The sequence below is a fragment of the Coenobita brevimanus genome, chromosome 13 (genome assembly GCF_032717465.1).
Source record: "Coenobita brevimanus isolate Jiangsu-jjx chromosome 13, ASM3271746v2, whole genome shotgun sequence".
Taxonomy (NCBI): Eukaryota; Metazoa; Arthropoda; class Malacostraca; order Decapoda; family Coenobitidae; genus Coenobita; species Coenobita brevimanus.
This window is the reverse complement of record NC_136966.1, coordinates 21,136,946-21,142,597: the sequence shown is the minus strand read 5'-3', so window position 1 is coordinate 21,142,597 and position 5,652 is coordinate 21,136,946. Positions and strand designations below refer to the sequence as shown.

The following is a 5,652-nucleotide window of genomic DNA, read 5'->3' as shown; positions in this document are numbered from 1 at the left end:
GTTTAAGAATAATAAATACAGACTTTATCATCGCAGAAACTAATTTGATGATGTTTTTGTGATGTGTGATTCCATTTCATGAGATACCTGACAGTGCTGCATATTTGACAGTTAAGCATGTTAAGATTGACATTCATTCATTTTTGTTTCTGAGCCCCAAGAAAAGGGACATTTTGATGTTGGCATTGCATATTCCTCAGAATTATACTCACCGTATTTGTTGAATGAATGCTGTTTTTGAAAAAATATTAATTGATAAAGGAGTCAACTAACATCCCTCAAATATTTTTATGTGTGCAGTGGATGTTTATACTTTCCTAGAAAAAAGTTTCAAACATAAAATTAATCCTTCATGAGAAAATAGTCAAAATCTGCCCTGAAGTGGGTTTTGCTGTTCCGAGACCATATTTACCTACCTCTGTAGTGCTCAGCTTTTCATGTAGGACCAAATATATTGTAAGTTTTGTAGAACTATGGTAGAAGTATAGGATCAGCATTTTTTTGGAAAACATTGGAAGTTGCCTTAGATATTGATATTTTTAAAATTAAGGAATTCTTGCTCAGAAAAGTTTCTTTGATTAATTTTCATACTGTGCAAGTTCAGCAGCAAAAATTTATCCGTTATAAATGAGTTTTAGGGTTCTTTTAATGTCCATCCATCCATCCATTGCCAGATGCCATGTATCCCAAACGGGGTGGTCAAGGGCTTAGAGTTAATTGTTTTACAGGGAGGGGCACTAATCCTCCACCAACCCCACTTGACACGTAGGGATGCCAACAGCATCTGGTGTTCCCAGGCGGTCACCCATCCAAGTACTAACCAGACCCAACGTTGCTTAACTTCGCTGATCGGACGGGAAGCGGTGTACTCAACGTGGCATGGCCGTTGGTCTCATGAGAAAATTTTAGTTCGATCCAGCCGGATATAAACAAATGGTGATGCTCAGAATATACAGAGTAGAAATGGCTGAAAAATGAGTATCGTTTTTTTTTTAATGTCATGAGAAAATTATAGTTCAATCCAGCCGGAAATAAACAAATGGTGATGCATAGAATACACAGATTAAAAATGGCTGATAATAATAATTGGCCCTTTGGGCCAAACTTTAAAAATTCCTATCTAAAAATCTATCAGGAGTACAGCTTTAGGATTTTGCAAGGTTGCCTAGGTTAAACAGAGGTATTGGTCTATTATTTTATTTTATTTTTATTTTTTTCAAGAAAATTTATGACATGTATCTTAATGACTGGCTGGTCATTGCATCCACATTACAGCTGCATGTACTTAAGGCAAGAAACTCTCCAGAGTGTTGGGTGCAGTGGCCTCCTTGCAAACTTCACAAAACCTCTTCTCGGTCACACCCAGAACACAGATTTTTTTTTTTTTTTTTTTTTTTTTTTTAATAACAGAACGCTTGACTATGCAGGACAAAAACTTTATGAGTGGATATGAGGCAGGATTGGTGAAGTTGAGGCCTATGGTCATATTCTAAGTGGCTTTGGAGATTTCATGATGTCTTTTCTTTAATGATTTAGTCTGCATATTACACCAAACACCCTCTTGTATGGTACTGATTCAATGTTGATAGTAGTTGTTTTTGTTGATCAGTCTGGTTTGACTGGCCAAGCAGACCCATCAGCCATAGGCAAGCAGCCGCCCCTGCATGGTTGTCCCATGCAGCAAACTAATGTTCCCTTGCGGTTGACAGCGCCCCACAACAGTAAGGCATGGGGAAACATATGGAGGTTTAGTTTCTGTATGGACACTGCATTTGCTTCTCTCCATCTAGTTAGCAGGGGCATAATAAAAGGCTCCATATCACCCCGTTATCTGTTTATATGGTCACTACCCAGTGTTGTAAATGGTTTTCTGGGTTGCAGGAAAACATCAGGCTTGTTACATGATGTAGAACACTGTAGTGGAAAGAAGTGTAATAAAAAGAAGGAAAGGAAGAAGTAGGAAGAGAGAGTGAGTCAGACTGAGTAGCAGTGGCGTAGCGTTGGGGGGGCCACAGGGGCGGTTGCCCTGGGCGCAAAATTCTTAGAGCGAGAAGGGCTGTGCGTGATGCTAAAGTGGCAGCAGATGAGAGGTGGGGTAGGCGGCTGACAGAGAATTTTCAACAGAAGAAGAAAATGTTTTGGAAGGAGGTGAAAAGGGTGCGAAAGGGAGAGTCTGGGAAGGAAGAACGAGTAAAAGCAGAGGATGGAAGGATGTTAATTGAGATGGATGCAGTAAGGAAGAGATGGGCAGAGTATTTTGAAAGATTGTTAAATGTAGAGGAGGAAAGGGTGGCTGAGATTGTGGCGGATGGAAGGGTGCAAGGAATAAATGTGTTGGGAGAGTTGAATGATTCTTTGATCACGAAGGAGGAAGTGGAGAAGGCAGTTAAGGAGATGAAAACAGGGAAAGCTGCAGGTATGGATGGGTGTGCTGTGGAATGCCTGAAGGGTGATGGAGTGACTATTGTTGACTGGTTAGTAAGATTGTTGAATGTGTGCTTTGAGAAAGGTATGGTGCCAATTGACTGGGCAAGTGCTTGTGTGGTCCCGTTGTATAAAGGTAAGGGTGATAAGTATGAATGTACTAGCTTTAGGGGTATAAGTCTGTTGAGTGTTGTAGGTAAGGTGTATGGTAGAGTGCTAATTATGAGAGTTAGAGAGGGTACAGAGGGAGTGATTGGTGATGAGCAGTGTGGCTTTAGGAGAGGGAGGGGATGTGTTGATCAGGTGTTTGCTGTGAGACAAGTGTGTGAAAAGTATTTAGCGAAAGGCAAGGATGTGTTTTGGGCGCTTATGGATTTAGAGAAAGCGTATGATAGAATTGATAGGGAGGCTTTGTGGACTGTTTTAAGATTGTATGGACCTGATGGTAGGTTACTAAAAGGGGTGAAAAGTTTTTATGTAAATAGTAGAGCGTGTGTAAGAGTGGGAAATGCTGTGAGTGATTGGTTTCCCGTGAGAGTGGGGCTGCGACAGGGATGTGTGATGTTGCCTTGGTTGTTTAATATTTACATGGATGGTGTTGTAAGGGAGGTGAATGCAAGAGTTTTAGGTGGTCTGAGTCTGGTAAATGTTGATGGTGGAGAGTGGAATCTGAAGCAGCTGCTGTTTGCAGATGATACTGCACTGGTGACTGATTCAGAGGAGAGATTGAGACAGTTGGTAGAGGAGTTTGGAAGGGTGTGTGAAAGGAGGAAATTGAAAGTAAATGAGAATAAGAGTAAAGTGATGAAGTGTACGAGGTTGATAGATGGTAGGGGGATGAATATAGTTTTGGATGGTGAGTTGCTTGAGGAGGTAGATTGTTTTAAATATCTAGGGTCACATGTTGCTGTGGATGGAAGAATAGATGCAGAAGTGAAGTTTAGAATAAATGAAGTAGGAAAGGTGCTGGGAGGAATGAAAAAAATGTTTAAATGTCGTTCGCTTAGAATGGATGTAAAGAGAAGGCTGTATGAGGGTGTTGTGGTACCGACTGCGTTATATGGGGCTGAAACATGGAATATGGGTGTAGCAGAGAGGAAAAGTTTGAATGTAACAGAGATGAGGTGTCTGAGGAGTATGTGTGGAGTGACGCGTATGGATCGGGTGCGAAATGATGAAGTGCGAAGGAGAACTGGAGTTGTTCGGGAGATGGCTGGTAGAGTTGAGCAGAGGGTGTTGCGATGGTTTGGGCATATGGAGAGAATGGATAATGAGCGATTGGTGAAAAAGATAACTAGATCTGATGTGAGAGGTGTAAGGCTGAGAGGAAGACCACGAATAGGATGGATGGACAGTGTGAAGAGAGCGCTGGATGCGAGAGGGATGTCTGTTGAGCAAGGAAGAGTGGCTGTGCGTGACAGAAATAAATGGAGAGAAATTGTGAATGAATAAGTGATGACGCAGCCCTGAGGGGATATTCTCCCGCATTTGGTCTGATGAGCTAGTCAGGTCAGGTGCGGTTAAGGGGATGGGTCTGTTATGATGTGGCAGGGGTAAACCAGTTCTGCTGTCGGGCCCTGCTGCGGATGTCACTGATTGCATTGCGCAGTTGACCCTTGTGCAGTGTGGTGCGGTGAGGATCTGTCCGTTCTCCCCTTTGGGGCTAAGATGCGAATGAATGTGTTTGATTGGATGAGTAAATGGGGAGTGTGTCGTCCTGTCTCGGCTACCTCCCTTTCCTTGGGGGAAGCAGCCTAGGTATATAGATAGATAGATAGATGGATAGAAAAATTTAAAAAAAATAATAATAATAAAGTAGTGATAACAAAAAAAAAAAAAACGCGCCATACCCTTCGTATTCTACACAGTTTTTCAATATGATAGGGGAAATAAACGTTGCCACGTAACATTTACATTATTTTTCTCGCAAATTACAGCCATACTGTCCTCATGTAATCTTTATCGGTGAATTACATAATGCTTATTAATAGTGTGATTTCCCGTTTGAAGATACCGGTACTGTAATGTTCCATAACTTGCACAAAAAATCATATTTAAAAAATTCATAATTTCATTGAGTTGCAACGGCGCCTAGATAGCCTCGCTCCTCCTCCCCTACCTGCCTCGTCTCCGTGATGTGTGACACTGATACGTTGTGTAATTTTTAAAATCCACCTCACTCCTAAAGTATACCTTAAAATGCATATGTGTATAGAAGATTTTCTACTCAGAATGACATATACTTTCACCTATACAATTATTTGCAGAAACTCGTGTTATACGTTGTATTTATGAAACATGTTGTGGCCTCCGTTATTTGTGCATGTGGCAACAATGTGATTGCTAAATTAAGATCTGTCAAAATCTCAAAATACCGTCACCAAATAATGTTCCCGCCAATTTAGTGTTGCAACACTAACACAGAGTAAACATGATTTACTTTCTTTTTAATACAAGATCTTGGGTCTTTTTCCCCTACCTTGGGTTCTTGGAGATTAATTCGAAAAATCATGTGGATTTTTTTTTAAGTCCGAATAAATATACACATTAAACCTGGAATATATATTTTAACTTTAATGATTCGTATGAAATGTTCGTCTATAATAACGTGTACGCACCCTGTGAACTGTGTGTACAGATGCAAAAGTGCTTTCCTTTTGATGAGGAGAATGTGCTGGCATTACTCAACATTTTTTATCCAAAAGTAGCTCTATCTCCCAGAAGAACAAAAGCGATTGCAATATTGATGATACACTTCCCCACTCTCGTAAAAGAGAAAGAGCTTGATTCTCTTCAGGAACAATGGCAAGATCTGTTGCATGCCAGGTCAACTCTTCAGCATCTCAATCAATCAGCAACATATTTCTGGCATGAAATGCTTGGAATTTCTGCTGGGAGTAATCAGTCTAAATTTGAATGTCTTTCAAGATTAATTTGTGATCTTTTAGTTCCACTACATTCTTCTGCATTAGTTGAGAGATTGTTCTCACAAATGACTAGGCTAAAAACCATGGCCACAAACAGATTGTTCACCCACATGGCTGTCAATCGGTTGTTTGCAAAACAAGCCATCGCTTGACAAGAAGTACTGTGCTTTGAATGGAAACCATCAAAAGAACTCACCATTGACATGAAAAATGACGATATTGGCCAGCGTTATGGAGGTAAGTGTTGCAGCACACAGCAGGCAACACGTATCCTGCCGACGAGACCGAAGATGCCAGTGGC

At 40.9% G+C, this 5,652-nt stretch overlaps 1 non-coding gene across 1 annotated transcript; it reads right to left on the bottom strand.

Moving 5' to 3' along the window:
- Nucleotides 1–772: 772 nt before the first annotated feature.
- LOC145417075 (5S ribosomal RNA) lies at nucleotides 773–891 on the bottom strand. Its single transcript, XR_013900407.1, has one exon. It is a non-coding gene; the product is annotated as a 5S ribosomal RNA (ribosomal RNA).
- Between the last annotated feature and the right edge of the window lie 4,761 nt (nucleotides 892–5,652).